The sequence below is a fragment of the Vulpes lagopus genome, chromosome 5 (assembly GCF_018345385.1).
Source record: "Vulpes lagopus strain Blue_001 chromosome 5, ASM1834538v1, whole genome shotgun sequence".
Lineage (NCBI taxonomy): Eukaryota > Metazoa > Chordata > Mammalia > Carnivora > Canidae > Vulpes > Vulpes lagopus.
This window is the reverse complement of record NC_054828.1, coordinates 38,646,340-38,665,547: the sequence shown is the minus strand read 5'-3', so window position 1 is coordinate 38,665,547 and position 19,208 is coordinate 38,646,340.

Genomic DNA, 19,208 nt, shown 5'->3' with positions numbered 1-19,208 from the left:
ACATGCTTGGCACTTTGGGAGGGTCATTGTGTCTATTTTTTCATTTCCATCCCCTTTCCCTATTTTATGTTGTTTTTAGTATGACAGGGTTAAACAGAAAAGTAATAAGGTGACATCAGAAATCATGCTTTCCTGTTTACTTAAAAATCACTTCTTCCTGTAAGCGGCCTGAGGTGATCTCTCACAATGTTTTGCTACTCACTCAACTCAGAAAACACTACAAGGTCATGCAAATCAAGAGGTTCAGATCTTCATGTTCACTTTAAGAACACATGTGAAACTGCCTGGGCTATATTGGTGGGATAGCGTAAAAGCCACCAAGTATCTGAAGGATGTCACTTTGCAGAAGCAATGTGTGGCATTCCGTTACTACAGTGGTGGAGCTGGTAGGTAGGGGCTACCACTATAAACAGCAGGGCTGCATGCAGGGTCAGGGGCCCAAATAGAGTGCTGGGTTTTGACTGCACATGCTTAAAAATGCAGGGAATAATGCTGGACTTAAGGGTTTAGATATAGATTCTCTGGTCATTGAGCTCATCCTGGTGAACAAAGCTTCTAAGATGCAGCATAGAACTTGTAGGACTCATGGTTGGATTCACCTATACATGAGCTCTCCCTGCCTCCCTGAGATGATCCTTACTTAAAAGGGGCAGATTATTCCTAACAAGGAAAGGAAGTTGAGAGAAAAAAAAAGAAGAAAATATCCCAGAAGAAACTGAAGAAACAAAAACTTTGGCCTTGGGAGTAAATTCTGCATAAAATAAATGTAAATAAAAGTAAAAACAGAAAGGAAATCACAATATTAAAGAGGATTTTCAGGGGGGACCTGGGTGGCTCAGTCAGTTGAGTGGGATGGAGCCCTGCATCTGGCTCATTGCTCAGTGGGGAGTCTGCTTCTCCCTCGTCTCTGCCTCTCCCCCTCCTCTGTCTCTCAAGAATAAATAAATGAAATTTAAGAAAAAATAAAGAGGGTTTCTTTGGTAATGCAGAGTAAAGAAATTATGGAATTATGAAGAATCATCACTACAAAAATAAAGCGTGGTTGGTTTTTTGTTTTGTTTTTGCACAGTTGTATGATTTCAAGATGTCCTAGTCTGACTCATGAAACCTTGCCTATCCTTCTGTACTTCCTCCATGACCTTCCTTACTCATCTCTGTATCCTTCATCAGTAAATGCTTATAGAGCTTCCAGTGTGTTAGGAGTAGAGATAGTTTTAGGATCTTTGGAAGAGCTGGGCCCTAGGAAATGGGGATAGTAAGTCTTGGGGCTCCCTTTATCTCTGACTCACTGTGATGTCTTGGTAGCCTTAGATGAGAAAATTAGTGTTTGTCAAGGATGAGTCCTTTCTCTACTCCTTTATGCACTCCCCTTCTGGATGGAGACAACTTGAACCCCTGTCCTTGAAGACCTTCCAATTTTCAACTTGATGAGAGTAATATTTCATAAGTAACATTTTTAAAAGACTTCTATCTATCATCTATCTATCTATCTATCTATCTATCTATCTATCTATCTATCTATTAGGGAGCACAAGCCCATGAGTGGTGGTAGGGGGTGAGGAGGGTGCACAGAGTGGGCAGAGGGAGAGGGAGAGAGAGAATCTTAAGTAGGCTCCATGCTGAGCACATGGAGCCTGACATGGAGCTCGACCCCACGACCTTGAGATCATGACTCAGCTAGAGCCCAAATCAGGAGCCAGGTGCTTAACCTACTGAGCCACCCAGGTTCCCCTCATGACTCCTTTTAATGAAATTATGTCATAGTTCAGGAGTTCCCAGGGCTCATGGGGCTGGAAAGGTAAATGAATGAAGGCAGAAGTCGAAGAATAGAAATGGTGGAGACAGGTTGACTTTGGGGAGCACAGCCCACATAACCATTTTCTAAATCTTCCCACATTTATTTGAATGCACACCTATAAAAAAATGCATCTGAAACTGGAGTTGGCCTGTGGTTGCCAGGTGAGATTCTAGTGGGGACAATGGGTTGGAAACTCAGGTGAACCTGAGAAAGGTGCTGACCAGCCTTTTCTGGGTACTGTTCTATTTGGAAGGGGTAGGCTCCAGTCTGAATTGTAGTTATTTTTCCCCCACCCGTTTCTAAAAGATTTGGCCTCATTAAATCCTCTCATCCTGGAAGATCAGCAGAATTTTAACTGCCAAAATTTCCTCGAGTCAGCATGGGATGCTGATGTGCTCCAAGTCACACCTTTGGTTTGTTTTGCAATTCAGAATTGGGTTTCCCTGCTGTGGCTGATGCAGTTGGCTTTAGTTATAGTGCAATATATTCAAATAAACATTTATGAGGGTAAGTAATCATATTTTATGCAAACAAATTATTCTTCCGTAAAAGTCACTTTTAAAAAATGCATGCTATTTCTTTTCTCAGTCAGCGTATCAAACTAATAAAAATTATTGTATCATCAAAATTCCCTTCATGAGTGTGTATTGTTCCATTTGTGTTACACTGAGAAGGCTGGTCTCTACTTTGTTTCTCTCCTCCCCACCAATTAAAATTTTATACTCTTACAAATCCTATAAGAAATTGTGATTAGTTCATGTGTCATATAATTATGGCAAAACACTAGAGAAAGCTACTTCTGAGAGAGGAAAGTGTCCATTAAAAAATGTATATAGGGGATCCCTGGGTGGTTCAGCGGTTTAGTGCCTGCCTTCGGCCTAGGGCATGATCCTGGAGTCCCGGGATCGAGTCCCACATCAGGCTCCCTGCATGGAGCCTGCTTCTCCCTCTGCCTGTGTCTCTGCCTCTCGCTCGCTCTCTGTGTCTCTCATGAATAAATAAATAAAATCTTTAAAAAAATGTATACAGGTTCCAAATCCAAGGAAACACACGAATTACTAGCTCATTAAAATTGGAGTTCAATATTGAAACAGAGCTTTGCAACACAAAGTGTCTTCTTGGTAGAATAATATAATACTTTTCTGGCCCATTTCAAGTAACTATTTTGCTCCCTTATCAAGGGGTGCCTGGTTGCTGCTGAGGATTCTGGGCAGGATGTGATGAAGGAGAGCCATCCTTAGCCATCTCCTATCCTCAGTGAAGGAAGAACACTGGGACATGACATGAAACAAATACAGACTTGTGCCAGGCAATACAGGTCTCTGTCCTATTTGGCCACTTACTAACTGTGTTGATCTTGGGTAGATAACTTGATCTTTCTGTGCTTTGGTTTTCCCACCTACAAGATAGGGTTAATGACACCTACTTCAAGGGTTATCATGAGTATTAAATAAGAGAATGCATCTAAAACACCCACCATATCACTTGGAATAAAATATGTACTAAAAAAAATAATAGTTTATTACTTTTATTATGGTGATTTCCCAGCATTGTAACTCTAGCATAAAAGAGTTAAACTGATTTGCATGGACTACTTAGATATGCAGTTCGCTCTGGTTATTTAAATCCATTTTTATTCTATATTCAGTTTGAAGTATAGTTCATGTCGTGAATATTACTTTCGGTCTTTATACTAGACACACTTGGAAAATTATTGCCAGCCATGTATAATAATTATAATATTTTTGACTTTGTGTTTTAAAAAATAACCAGTCATAGTTATAAATATCTAAGTGTAATATTTCCCGTTCTACTGAAGGGAAAATATTTTTCATTTATTGCAGCTCTACCTCTGAAAATAAACGCCGCGGTATAAACATACCAGCCAGGCTGTCTTGAGCTTAAAAATCAGTGAAAATAAATTTAACTTCAGGGAAAGATAATGAATGCACACTTCAAAAACCCCTGTTTGAGAAGATGTATGTCCTAGGAGTAAAGGTACTGAAGAGTAGCTAGCCAAAATGGGATGCTGTCTCAAATCCAAATGAATTGCAATTCAAATGGAGCTGCATACATTTCCCCCAGGAGCGCTTTACCTGTGCAGTTCCCACCCCTTTCTCCCGAGCCAGGTTCTGTTCCTGAGGCCACGCTTCCCTCTACATTTGGCATCAACCACCTTTCTTCCTCTATGTAGACACTGACTCCCTAGGGTGATCTATTTGTGATGTTGGTCTCATTGTTCACATGTCTAACTGCATTCTTCAACCTTCCGTTCCTATGTATTTCTTGGGCCACTGGATTCTGGCTTCTGTCCCTAGAGGCCACTGCAGTCACATTCTGAGTTGCCTCTGATCTGGTCCTTGGCTTGCTTGCTCCACCTTTGGCTGAGCTTCAAGTCCCTCCACCTGAAAGGAGCTCCTTCACGTGAACTGGTCACTGTGGGAACTGATGCTCTATTTTGGGACTCGCTATAGTCAAATGAGTTCATGCTGCCTATGAAACCCAGAGTGAAGAAGAGTCCATTGACTTTTTTCCTTTCTCTAGCTCAGGAACCAGCATGATGATGCCTCAGGTGGGTATGTGTGGTGTGTCAGTATAAGATGTATCTCTCTACCTGTGGTGGAAGAAAGTTTTGTCATTTTTAGATGTTAATCACTTTAGGAGAGTGCACAAACTAAAGTGAGATCCCTTAGTGGGTCATGAAATCAATGTAACAGGTTGTAGCCGAGTGCAAGTTTTTTCATTAAAAAATGAAGTGGAATAAAAAAAGGAAATATCAGTATTTTAGTGAGATTGCAATATTTCTGTATCCCTATTTACCTACTATCTATCATGTTTGTATGTTTGTATGTACTGGGTTACAATGTAAATATATTTCTCATTGAGATTCTCAACCAAGAAAATTGGAAAACCAGTTTCATAGAATTAGAGCAGAATTTTGTGATTCTTCTGTTTACCCCTCTGCCCAACTCCATCTCAACTGCTACATCGTCTGCTTAGTATAGGGCATCCAGGACAGAAAACTGACATGCGTAATAGGGTTACCACCACCACTATCACTCTCCTACTCCTTTTTTATGGTTGAGCTCAGGGTTTGGAGTCTCTGCAAATAGTTGAGGGAAGAATATGGGAGAGGTTGCTGGAGGGTGATGACGCACACAGAAGACAGAAGGAGAGATGGATGGAAGGACAGAAAACATGTAACCAACGCTGGAACTCTGGAGGTAGAGAAGCAAAGAGAATCGGGTAGAAATGCCTTAAGAGGTGGGCTGGAGGAGGGTGGCCATGGGAGGAGGTGTGAAAGGAGTACCTGAGAAACTTTTGCATGTGGATGCTCATTAGTCAGTTTTAAGTTACGTGCTCTATGCTGTGCTCCATTACTTACAAATCCTTCCATAGATACTTACTTTGCTCACAGTTTTGTGTTTATTATATTCTTCGGAAAGAAGGTAAAAGATGGTGGTCCCAGAACTCCTATGGTGGCGCTAAGAGTGCCCGATAGGGTCCAGAGAGCAGCTGTGAAGCAAGATGGAGCCATGTGTAGATGCTACATAAACCTCCTCCTTTAAAAACATTGGGGGAAGGTGACCTTTGAAAAGGCAGGAAGGGTAAGTACTGATATTTTGTGGTGTTGGCATCTTCTAGCTAAACACCACCAGGAACACACACATGGTTGAACAAGTTGAGGCTATCGTGTGTTGGAACATCTGGCATTGCAGTGAGAGGGTGTTCAGAAGCACAGGATTCGGGCTTGTGTCAGTGATTTGAGGCGGGGGTTTGAGGGAGTGGAGCTTTGCTCTGACCGGATGCTGTCAGGAGACAGGGTGATGCTGTGATGGGCATCATAGCCATCTTAACTATAGAGAGGGCAGACTAGAGTGAGGCCCAACGTGTAACTGGCAAAGAAACAGCAGCTACCCATATTACCCAATGGCAAGGCCGGGATGGGGTGGGTGTTGGGAGTGGGGAGGATGTTTTGGAATTTTGTAGGTTGGGCAATGTTCACAGATACAGAGTGGTCTTGTTTTTGTCTTGATCCATCATGACTGCAGAGTGGCCTGCTAGTCATAGTCTATGAAATTGTTTATGCTTGGTATAAGGACCTCTAGGCCTTGCTGTGTGTGCCAGGCCCACTCCTGGACGTCAGGGGCTGCTCTTCTTTCTCTCTACTATGGTTATTTGAGTCATTTTATTTGGATATTAAGACAGACTGTTAAGACTGGGGACATGAAAGTGCTCCAATGTATGGAGCATACATAGTGATGTATTTTACATACACATAAAGTTATCTAGGTAGGTGTTGACCATATGTCAACATGCATGTTAAGTTCTAAGTTGCCTCCTTGAAAGGAAGGGAAATTCACATCCTCCTCATTAATTGAAGGAAATTCCAGTCTCTTGTGAATCCCATTCACCAATCCTCAAAGTTTCAAATTAACAAATTAGGAAGCTGGGTCCCTGAATCAAAATTCTCTCGTATCATCTGAGCGACAAGGTCAGATGTCTTTAATGGTGATGGATTGTTTACCTCCATAAATTGTGATGGGATCTTGCAGATATGGAGTTGCGGCATTCTTTGGTAAACGCCAGAAGGCCCATGTGTGGTCTGGAACAGTCAGCTTCAAGGCAGCTGGCAAGGCTGGGGGTGGTGCTGGAAACATAACATGTCTGTGCAGTGAAATTCAGCTGAGCTCCATTTGAAAGACAGCTGCCTGGGCTGCAAAAAAGGACTTAGAACTCTGATGAACCATTGCATACCAGAGTGGGTTAATACAATCATGTCACTGGGAAATCATTCATACTGATGGCGAATTATACAATACAACAATATGCTGACTTTAATTCCTGTGCCATATGGCTTAAGGTTTACTTTTATGCCATTGGGGGTGGGGGGGAATGGGATGGTTTAAGGCTTTTTGCATAGAGAAGATCATAAAAAGCATGATGTTATTTTATTAGGAGAATGGAAATCTCAGTAAAATATAAACCTAGGATAGGAAATAGAGGCCAAGGGAGATATAGCAAATGCAGAAGAACTTTTATTATAATGTAGTCAGTGAGAGCTAGGGGATATTTGTAGTTTCTTTTCATGATTCCTGAGGCAGTGGATAACTTTGAAATGCCCAGCCTCTGCTGTGGGGCTGTAGCATTTAGTGCCAATTGGTTTCAGGTACTTGGATTAGTGGTAGACACAGAATGTATATGTCTGAGTCAAGAACTTTGCTGGGGCAATGGCTGAATTGAGTGGTGATCATTCTCATAGTAACTGAACATTTTTAAGTACTTTTAATATATCAGGTACTGGGCTGAAAAGTTTCGTGTATCATCTCAATAAATTCTCACAACAAATCTGTAAAGTAGATAACACGAATGCTCCCATTTTAAAGGATGTGTGCGCCGAGGTTTTGAAAAGTTAAATCATGTGTCCAAAGTCACACAGCTAATAAATACAAAGCTTAAATTGATGTAAATAGAAGAGAAAAATGAAAAAAAAATACAGTGTTTGGAATACCAAAAGATGTTTTGGAAGGAGGAACATCTGTTGAGATTTCTTAGTCAAAGTAGAGTGGCAAGCATTCCTTGAGCATCTATGCTGCAGGGGGCTGGGACAGGCACTGGATCCCCCCTCTCCTGTAAGCAAGTCACCTACGAGAGTGAGAGCACAGAGGAGTCTCCAAGAGGAGCAAGGGAGGCCTGGAATGTAGCAGGACAAGGGCCCATGTCAGGAAAATGATGGGCTCCAGTGAAGATCTCTGTATATCACTTTCCATCCTTTCTACATGTATCTCCCGATTTAAAGTGCTGCCTACACATCCCTCTAAAGAAGGCTATAGTCTCCCCATTTTTCAGAAGAGAACTTTGAAGTTGAGAAGCATCAACCAAGTTGCTTAAAGTATGCATTATTGGGGTGCCTGGCTGGCTCAACTGGTGGAGCATGAGACTCTTGATCTCAGGGTTGTGAGTTCAAGTCCCATGCTGGGTGTAGAGATTATTAAAAAAAAAAAAAAACTTAAAAAAAGTGCATAGGACTGAATGCTGTGCCTTTTAAGTGCTAAACATTTCAGATCACTGTAGGTGCAGTTCAGCTGGCACTGCCCTCACATAGGTGACTTTGGCAGTTGCCCTCTTCTCTTTCCTGTTTCCCCATTCAAGCCAAACACTCATCCCTGTATCACTTGTGAACCCTGGGTCAGCCAGGTGCTGGGATCGATGCCCTCAAAAGTTCTATGGTTGGTGGGAATCCTTGATCCACTCTGCATCAGCTGCTGCCTGGCTGGTGTCTCTGTTTCTTGGCCTGAGGTCCTACTTCTTCTTGTCTGCCTTCCTGAGCTCTGGACTGAGGACACCTGTGCCTCCACTAACTCCCACCTGGTGTTTCCCACCCCAGGTCCTCTTGTCCACCTATGATGTGGCCAGGTTCCAGGGCCTATGCTTTGTTATCTCTTTTAGCCTTCTAGGTCTAAATCATTCCATTCACCTTATTTTGGATGGTATTTTGTGATGGTTTTTTGAGTAGTTTTTATTTTTCAATTAAGTTATATTAAAATGTTGAATATGCTTATGCTTTAAGAATACATGTATTTCCCTGCCAGTTGATCCTGGGACATCCCTGATATGCCTCAGGTATGCCTTTCTGAGATTTTATACCGAGTCATTACAATCCTGTAGCTTAGAGGTTCTGAAATCTGGTTGTCCATTAGAACACCCCAGGAAGGGGCACCTGGGTGACTCAGTGGTTCAGTGTCTGCCTTCAGCTCAGGTCATGATCCCCAGGGTCCTGGGATGGAGTCCCACGTTAGGTTTCCACAGGGAGCCTGCTTCTCCCTCTGGCTATGTCTCTACCTCTCTCTGTGTCTCTCATGACTAAATAATAAAGAATCCCCCAGGGAACCTGAAAGAATGTCTGGGCCCCAATCCAGGGACTCTGATTTAGCTGCTCTGGAGGGTAGGCTCAGGAAACCACAGATAATTCTAATGTATAGCTTGGATTGAGGACTACCAAGCTAGTATCAGTATTTAGGCACCTAATCTATCAGGTTAGATGAGGCATTAAGATTTGGTTGCCAGATCAAATAAACATGCAAAATGCCAAGTCAAGTTTCAATTTTAGATAAATGGCAAATTTTTAGTGTAAGTATGTCCTATGCAATATTTTAGATACATTTTTCTTAAAAATTATTGTTTGTCTGAACTTCATTTTAAATCCTGCATTTTATTTGGCAACCCTATTTTTAGAAGAATGCCAAACTTTGGAGAATTTTTTTCACTACCCTGTTTTGAGACACTCAAGTTACTACTATTTTTTGTGCTCATGTCTCACTGAAAAGGACCCTGAAATCAAGCTTGCATGCTTAAACTGTCCCAGAAATTTGTACAGGAGAAAGCCTTGTATATGCAAAGAAGCAAATATTTCAGCCTGCAATGGGTTTCTCATTGTCTAGCCCCTCTTACTTTTGCATGGTCTAGTTGGTGGCTTATCTGGGCAACTTGATCATCCTGTCTGTATGCTAGTTTCTTCATTGATGTAAACCAGCCTGTAAGTCAGTCTTCTTGGCTTGGAACAAGAAAGGAATCCAAAGAACTCATTTTTGAAGAACTAGGAGGGCTTTAGGAATAAAGCATTGTTGCTGAAGAGGGAGGAACATGTGGTGGGATGTGGGGAAAGCATGTGCTGTGTTGGCTTTGTCAAATGGGAAGAAAGTGATTGTGAATCAAGGTTCCATCAATAATGCATTATTATTTTGAAGACATTAGAGCTAACTAAGTGTTTACAAGCTTTATGATAGTTCTGACATTTTAATGGGTCTTTAAATGGGGTAAATTATTAAAAAGCATACTTTGGATGAGGTCATGGACTCTTTAAGTTTAGGGATCAATAGAAATAGCCTGTGTGTGCCAATATGGCTAAAGCTATGCCAGTAATTTGTGCTGTCAGATTATTCTATTATAATGGAATCATGAGAACCCACTCCCCCCAATCCCCGCCTTTACTGTCCATCTGCCTCCAACACACATCAAGACAGGATACAGAGCAAGGATTCAATTTGGAAAGCCTCATTTTTTTCAATTCTTATACGGAAAATACACATGTATGTTGATCTGTCGTTAAGTTCCTACACTCAACAGAAGAAAAAAAAATAACAAGAAGCTAGAGATGGTATCTTCTATCTCTCTTTTTCTTCTTTAATGATCTGACTACTTATTTTGCTTGACTGCAAACGTCTGCAGGACTCCAAACATTGAGTGCTGACCAGTGTTTTAAACTTAAAAAAAAAAAAGCACCTTTTTATTTAAATGGAATATTCTGTACAAGACCAATATATATGTAATACAGATAAAAGTAGAACTTGCCATTTGAAAAGAGGGCCAGAACTGAGCTCTGCTGGCTGGAAGGCTCCTACCATGTCCTGAGGGATTGGTAGGGTTCAATCCTACCAGGGATTGGTGGAGCTCAGTGTGAAAAACACTGGTGTAGACCAAACATCTGATTTATTTGAACTTTTCATTTAACCTCAGGTTATTTGGAATCATTACTCAAATGGTTGTTAATAGGACCAACCCTTGTTTCTCCTTGGCAGGATCAGTAGAACCTGGCAGATTGGGGCTCTTACTATCAAAATCTTGTCAGTAGAGTGTTCAGTTTTCTTTGTATTGTTACAGATAAAAAGGTGTTGAGAAATTTGCATTTAATGACAGTGGGAAATGGGACTTGGCATTTACTGCAACTCATCCTCTTGAAGGCTGTAAATACTTACAGTTCTGTATTTGTAACTGAGAAAAGAGCCTTGACCACAAAGGCATTTGGAATATGGGAGAGAAAAGTTCACAAGCTCTTGGAGCAGAGAAGACTGATGTTGCTGCTACCAGGGAGGTTTACAGAGTATCCTCTCTTAGACTGCTGCTTTTGACCTCTTCCACGATTCAGGAATCCAGTTCAAAAACCTGTAAAATAATTTTGAAACGGTATGAGAGAAATAAATGTGTGAGGGGAAAAATATCAGAGGTTAAAAAATCTAGGATAGCTTCAGCTGAAGAGAACAGAAAGGACACTTAAAAGTGGCTTAAATTGGAATATCTATTCTCACATAGAACATGTTCTTGGGTAGAGCAATTCTGGAGTTGATTAATTCTGTGCCTCAACATCATCTCGGATCCATGTCTAGCATTTGCTCTGTCATCTCCAGCACTTGTATTCTGACTTGCCCTCTCAGGGTTGCAAGGTGACTGCCAGGTTCCAGGCATTATAGGCAGGTGGCAACTTTGATGGCACAAGAGGAATCTCTCTTCCCATAGACTTTTCTTCTTTTTGTTCTGTGAGAAAAACTATTCCTAGAAGCCCCCCGGGATTTTCCCCTCTCATATCATTGGTCAACATGGTAAGATAAGCCCAAGCCTAAAACATCAGAAAATGGAAATACTTGGTTTGAGCTAATCATGATCACCACCTGGGGCTGGGGAGGAGCCCAGTCCTTCAGAAGCACTTGTTTCTCTATCAGTATAAATTAAAAAGGCAAGAAATCTCAATCAACAGCTCCCGTCCCAGGTTTGTCCTTCCCTACCATTTTGGTAGGACACTTCAGTGATCTCCAGTGAGCCCTAGGAACATTGTAAAAATGTTAAAGCCAACCTACTCTAAACTCTTTTTAATAAAAAATGAATAAGCAGAAGAACAATTTTTAAAAATGCCCTGCATTCTGGGGCACTTGGGTGGGTCAGTCTGTTAAGTGTCTGCCTTCAGCTCAGGTCAGGATCCTGGGATCCTGGGATTGAGCCCCTATGAGGCTCTCTGATCAGCAAGAAGTCTGCTCCTTCCTCTGCCCCTCCCTCCTGCTTGTGTGAGTGTGAGCAATCTCTCTCAAATAAATAAAATCTTAAAAAAAGAAATACCCTGCATTTCACAGTATACACCAAAACAAGCCAGATAGATTTGAGGTAAATACAACAAATAAAACAAAACACCTCTTCATAAATTTTAGAGAAACTAGAAGAAAATATCAGAGGAGGAATTGAGCTCTCTTAGCTCTGCAGCCATAGAAAGCAATAGAAAAAAAATCACATAAACATATTGATATATTTATGGATTTTTGTATAATGAAAAAGTAAACTAATAAAAATGGACAACTGGCTGGAAAAACATTCTAATGAAAGGTTACGAAGGTTAATATTTCTAATCTATAATTTTACATTCAAATTTATGAGAAAAAGTACTTTAAATTAGAATAAACATAGACTACAGGAAAAGGTAACTTACAAGAGGGAAACAAATAGTAATTAAACACATAAACAACCATACAAAGCACATCAGGATCAAAGAAATTAAAATGAAAGCAAACTTGAGATGCAATTTTGTATTTCTAGGGAAACTTTGAAAGATTATAATACAATTACGGTAATATTACACTTATTCATTGCTGATAAATTGATATATCCTTTTGTAGAAGTCAATAGGCTAGTATGTAATGAAAGCCACAAAGATGTTTATACTCTCTTTATCAGCAAGTCAAACACAGAATGCTTATTCTAACCAAATAAATCCACACAAGCAAGAAGTTATACATTTAAAGATATTCACTGCAGTAAAAGCTCTAGAAGAAAAAAACAGAAACCACCAAAATGTGTAATATTCGGAAATGGTTTAATAAATTATGGTAAAATAGTATTCAAACATTTTAAATGTTAACTATGAAGATATTGTAACAGCAAGGGAAGTGTTTATGACAAAACATGAGAACGCATGGAAATCAGAATTGTATTTACATTATGATAACAGTTACAGAAAGCATTCTATTTGGAAGATAATATCTCAAGATGGACACCATGTTAGGAGGATGAAGTACTGGTGCTATTTTAATTGCATAAAATATTTCTTTAACGTAGCTGTATTAGTTGTCATTCCTATGTATTATGTTACTTCCCAGATTAGTGGTTTAGAACAACAAACATTTTTTATCTTGCAATTTCTGTGATCAGGAATTTGGGAGTAGTTTGGCTGGATGGTTCTGGCTCTGGTATCTCATGAGGCTGCATTGCCCTGAGCCCTCACCAAGGCTGGACTCCGTGGTTTCTGAGCTTGCTTACATGCTGTGGTTGGCAGGAGGCTCAGTTCGTGTCGTGTGGGTCTGTCTCTTTATAGGGTGTCTTGAGTGTCTTCGTGGACACTTCTCTCAGAGTGAGTAATGAGAGAGGGAGAGAGAGGATGAGAGAGAGAAGAGGAACATGAAGGAGGAGGAGGAGGTAAAGACTGAAAATGCAGTATCTTTCATGACCTCACCTCTCAGTCATATGCCATCATTATTGCCATTTTATTGTTTGTCAGAAGTGAGTCACTAGGTGTAGCCCACATTCAAAGAGAAGGGAATTGGGCTTCATCTTTTTAAAAAAAGATTTATTTATTTATTTGAGAGAGAGGGAGAGGATGTATTGTGAGTGGGGGGAGGGGCAGAGGGAGAGGGAGAAAAAGAATTCCAAGCAGACTGCCCACGGGGCATGGAACCTAACTGGGGCTCCAACCTATGATCCTGAGATCATGACATGAGCTGAAATCTATTGGCTGCTTAAACAACTGAACCATCCAGGCTCCCTTGGGCTTCACCTATTAAAAGGAGGTATATCATAGTATATTTGTGTACATGTTTAAAATCACTACAGTAATTAAGATTACTTTCCATTGAAAATATGCTGAAACAAATGCAGATGACTCATGTCACATGTATGAGGTCTGGGCTGGGGAGAGGGAGTGTGAAATAAAGGGGAGAGGAAGTGGCCTATCTTGACCAAATTAAAATGCCAAAGAAAATTAGACTGTGTTCCCAGGTGAAGATAATTTTTTTTAAAAGATTTTATTTATTTATTCATGAGAGACACAGAGAGAGGAAGGCAGAGACACAGGCAGAGGGAGGAGAACCAGGCTCCATGCAGGAGCCCGATGCAGGACTCGATCCCGGGAGTCCGGGATCACATCTTGAGCTGAAGGCAGATGCTCAACCACTGAGCCAACCAGGCGTCCCCCCAGATGAAGATAATTATTTCTGTGACTGTGATGGCCAGAGCAGTGGTATTAGTTTGTTTCTCACAAGGGTCCAAAGAGTAGGTGGAGGAATGGCATCTAGCTGGCAGATGACAAGTAGTTTCTCTATTTCTAGCAATACTGCATAGGGTAAGCATGACATTTTTCTCAGCTATCTCTCCAGGACCTTGTCTGCTTGAAAGCTCTGGTTGTTATCTGAATAAACAATTACCTTTGAACCATCACGATGCATTTTGAACTCAATTTTTTTAAAGAAAAATCACAGAATGTGAGCTATGGTCTGTAAATACTAAACACATATGGAAAAATGAAAAGCAAATGCCATTTAGTACGGGAGCCACAATTAAGTAGCTGGAGCATCCTGCTTATTTGGAAATATTTTCCTTAGTAGATTTAACTTTCAGTTTTCATGGAGACTAGGGCCCAGGCACCCTGGTTGGCTATTTTTCAGGCTGTTTACTTCCTGCTGAGGTTCTGGTGATTCTAGATGTTTCTGGTCCTTGATTAGAGAGCAAGTGAGAAGTGTGATGAGGATGATGATGACGATGACAATACAACTCTGAGGTGTCTCTGAGGGGTGGTTGGAATGTTTTCTGTGGATTTCTTTTTTTTGGTTTTCTGTGGATTTTTAAAAATATTGTTTTATTCCCAGAAGTCAGTGGTTTATGGTGAATGGAGCACGGACTTTGGAATTAGATTGATCTGAGTTTGATTCCTTGTTTTGTCATTTCCTTCATTCAATAAAGGCTTATTATGCCCGACATTGTGATTGATGCCAGGAACATAGTGATGAAGATGTCACCCCACCTTCAAAGACTTTGGTCCAGTGGAGAATACAGACAAGAAGAGTCAGGTAAGTCTCAGGTGCTAAGAGAACAAACAAGAGGGCTGTTACCTACCCTCAGTGGTGGGGGATATCCAAGTCAGGAAGATTTCAGAGAAGAGGAAACTTTTACATTTAGCCAAAGAGAGAACAAGGATCTGGAAATAAGAATGAGCATTGACATGTTGTGCACCTGAAAGTAGCTCTGGAGGATTGAGTGGCAGATGTTGCTGGTTGACAGACCTGAGAACCATTTCTATCTTCTTTTATTCTTTCCACCTTCCATCACATAGGCTTCTCTCTCTCTTTTTTCTCTCTCCCTCTATCTGTCTCTCTCTTTTTAAGTAAGTGCTACACCCAATTGGGGCTTGAACTCATAACCCTGAGATCAAGAGTCTCATGCCCTATGGACTGAGCCAGCCAGGTGCCCCAGAGAGGCCCCTCGTGTATAATGATGGCCATGTGATACAGCTCTGGACACTGAGATATTAGCATAGTTTGCTGGAAGGATTCCGGGAAGGTTTTGTTTCTCATGATTAAGGAGGGGAACTTGGCGGGTACAGACTTTTGCCATTCCTCCTCCTCCACGTTTTGAGTGCTGATAGGATGTTTACAGGAACAGGTACCATTTTGTGACCATGAAATAACAACACAGTGTGCCAAAACAGTGTGGAGAGGAAATATAGAAGGACCTTGGATTCTTGCTGACATCATGAAGCCATTGTAGCAGCTCTATATTTCTCAACTACAAACTTCTTAGGGGAAAACAATACATTCTGTTTAAGCTACTTATAACACTTTTCTAACTGATAGAGAATGCAGTGTCAGATTGGAGACTGAGCCAAGAAAAAAGATGAGGTTGGAATTATAAACCATATTAAGAATTTTAAGCCCCATCCCAATGGCAGTTGGAAACCTTTGGCAAATAACTTCTCTAAGCCTCTGTTTCCTCATCTGTAAGGCAGGAATGACATCTGTGATGTGGCTGTAGAAGATTAAATTAGATAACATTTGTAAAATGTCCAATAGTGTTGGCACTTAATAGGCAACTTAAACTATAATTTTTTTATGATGATCACAATGCTAAAGAAGGAAGTTTCTACTATGTGTGCAACCCTGAATTGGTTAGACATAGTATACACCTTCTCTGTTTTCTGTGATTCCTTTCTTCATTCATTCATTCGTTCATTCGTTCGTTCATTCATCCACCAAATACATATTAAGCAGCAATTGTGTGTCAGGTGCTGTGTTAGGCCAGAACAGAAGTGCTCCTTGCTCTCATAGAATTAACATTCCATTAAGAGGAGACAAAAACAAGCCAACAAATGTGAAACAAGATAATGTCACCTGTGACTGACCTGCTGTCAAGGTATAGAATAACTTGGTGACAGGAAGCCACAGAAGAGTTCCTGATGGATCTAAAACACCAAGGAAAGCACGTGTGATAGAATGAATATGCTTCCTTAGACAGCAGTATTAGAAGGTAGTGTACTGGGGAGAAGGGAAGCATAGAGAGGAAGAAAGAGCACTGGCGCCCTGAGCAGCTCTCTTGTTAGATGGTGTCTTGGATGCTTAGTGAGGTTTCTTCTCTGTCCTGAACATAGAGCACAGCCCAGTGCCCACTCTCCAACCAGGGAACCCAACTCTACATTAACCTGCAGGAAGCCCAGATAAGTCTGAGCATTTAGTAGGAAAACAGGGAAAATTTTCAGGGGTGTAGTGTAGACTCTGGAACTAGACTGTCTGGGTTCAAAGTAGACCCCACCCCTTAACACCTAAGTGTGTGATCTTAAGAAAGTCTCAACCTTGCTAACTCTCCATTTCCTGAACTGTACAATGAGGAACAATAATAATAATTGCCACACAATGGCATTTTGAGGATTGAGTGAACTACTCTGTGTGAAGCGCCAGTGCACAGTAAGCACCCAAAGGTAGCACATTTTATTGCTGTCAGCTTCCCTAGAGACAGAATCTCACTTCTTATCTCACCTATCAAAGCCCAGCCATCAATTTTGGAGCATTCACAATCGTTTTCTCCCTTTTTCTGAATATGAATATGAATTATTTTTAAAAGAACACTTTCTTTTCTAATATGAATGATTTTAATCCCCTCAGATCTTATGAACCATCTACAGATGACTGGCAGTGGTTTGGCGCTCTCAGAAGACAGTTTTCTAAGAAAGCTGCATGTAAGCCATTTGGCCCAGGGGGCTTGGATTTACAAAGCAAGGGGACTTCCTTTCAGCCCTCCACTGGGTGTTCATCGTAATCCAGGCCATCCCCGCACGGGCTGTGCGAACAGTCATTTCTCCTTGCTTATGTATTTCTTCTGTATGAGCCTGACTATGGCCAGGGTCACCTTGCAGAAGCTAGAGATTTTCTCTCCCTTCCAAGCCAGAAAATGTTCATTAAACAAATACCTGCTGAGCACTGATATGCTAGCAGTGTTTTTCAGAGCACACAGCGCCTCACTCTTCTGCTACCTCTCTTACAGAGATGCCGAGGTTGTGTGGCCAATTGATGGCTGATAGTTGTCTACCGTTGGTGCAAAATTGTGTGTAACTGGGTGAACAATTTGTTTGCCTATAGCTGATCACTGGGTCCTGGGTGTCTGAGTGCCTTTCCTGGAGTTTGTCCATTGTTGAAAGATATCAGCCTTTCATTCAGTTCGGCAAAGTTTTCTTCCTTCTGTGAGAGAATACTCTTGCACACACTTTCTCATTGTGACACCATGATTTTAAGATCTAACTTCTTAGGGGCCAGCTCTTTGAATCTTTATTTTTACTGGGAGTAATTTTTCCCTTTTGTACCTGAGCCTCCCACCACAGCATGGCGTTAACTGGCTGCGGAAACCTTTTCTGTCTGTGTCCCCAGAGCAGACCTAGGCAGATGAACCAAGTCGATTTTCTTTGTTTTGACTAAGACAATTTTGAGCAGTGAGTGCGACACAGTGTTGTCATCTCATTCTGAGTTGGTCCTTCGCCAGAACAGAGTTTGATGGCTTTGATGTATATACGAATGGTGAAGCTGAATGAATAATGGATGATAAAGGGAATCCCAAATAAACACAAAGACATTTTAAGCATCAGTGTTGTTCAAGAGAATCCTCCTTATTCTAAATTCTTCTATCAAAGCAATAGAAGGTAAGGACATATTTTAACTTAGGTCTGATTTCTACTGTAAACAACAAAAACCCCAACTATAGGCTTTTTTTTTTTCTCCTGTAACAAGCTGGCATTGTTAGTTCAGTGGCTCAGTGATGTTAGAACTGGTATGACTGAGCCCAAGCTCATTCTGCTGACCATAGGACAGCCCAGTAAGTAGAAAAGCAAGATGTTGGGGTAAGGAAGGTGACTGTTTGGCAAGCCAGTCCCAAAGAACCATCTCTCCCAGTAAGGACAGGTGGGGCTAGCTAGGTAGGGAGAGATAGGTAGGGGGCTGTGGATCAGGTTCACAGAAATCCTCAAAATAATGAGGTATAAGGAAACCAGAGATAAGGGAACACACCAGACCACCTGCCCTAGGTGTCAGAGGTGGGGTCTTGTGATAATGGACACTTGTGACCAACAAAGAATTACCAGACCCTAAAAAGGAAGTAAGCCATTAAAGTTATCACTAGTTCATAATGGTGCTATCAGTAGAGATGTTAAGAGGATTTAAGGTCCCTGGTTAGCCTTCAGAAAAGACCACCCCTAAGAGCCCTCACCCTGTTGGGACCCTTCTCACTCCTGAGAGCTTTTTCTGTACCCTCTCTTAATAAAGCTCTATCACTTTACTCACTTTCCTTTGTCCACAAGATTCATTCCTTGACTCCGTGAGACAAGAACCTCGCTCTTCCGCTTCACCAGCCTAAGATTTGAGCCTCTACTTTATGTCAGGAAGAGGGGGAGGTTGGAGGGGGTTGGAGTCAGGAGAGACTGGGGTCTGTAGACATCCGAGGAAAGTCGTACAACTTCTTTGTCCTTGGTCAGTTGATCTTTGTGTACAGGAATCCGGTCGTGTTGTTCTTGTAAGTCTTCAACGTAGCACAGTCATTTCTGTACATACTTCCTTATCTCCTCGGACGACGTAGATTTCAGGGAAAAAGCAGTTTTTGCAAATCTTAGCTGTAACATGGCTATATGCGGGGCTAAACCGAAGGTCCTAAGCTATAGGTCACAGCAGCAAGAGAAATAAAAGCGATCTGGAGTCAGACATGCTAAGTTTTTCCCTTTTGCACTGGCACCTGATTCTCTTGGCCTTTGTTTTTTCATGGTAGCAAGATGTCTCAGCTCCTGACATCACATCTATGTTCAAGGCAGGAAGAAAAGGAGAAGAAAAACAGTGCCAAACAGATCTTTCTCTTTTACTAGGAAAGCAAAGCTTCCCTCAAAGGCTCCTCCTGCCTGACTTTCCTCGGCAGGTCATTACAAGGACTGGGTCACATGGCTTTTATGCACGGATGTCTGGTTAAATGGGCAGTGGTGTGGTCATGATTGCTCTATACCAGTTGAAATTCATTCCCTTGAGATGGGACATATTTTCATCTCAGCCAAAACTGAAGCTTTATTAGCAAGAAG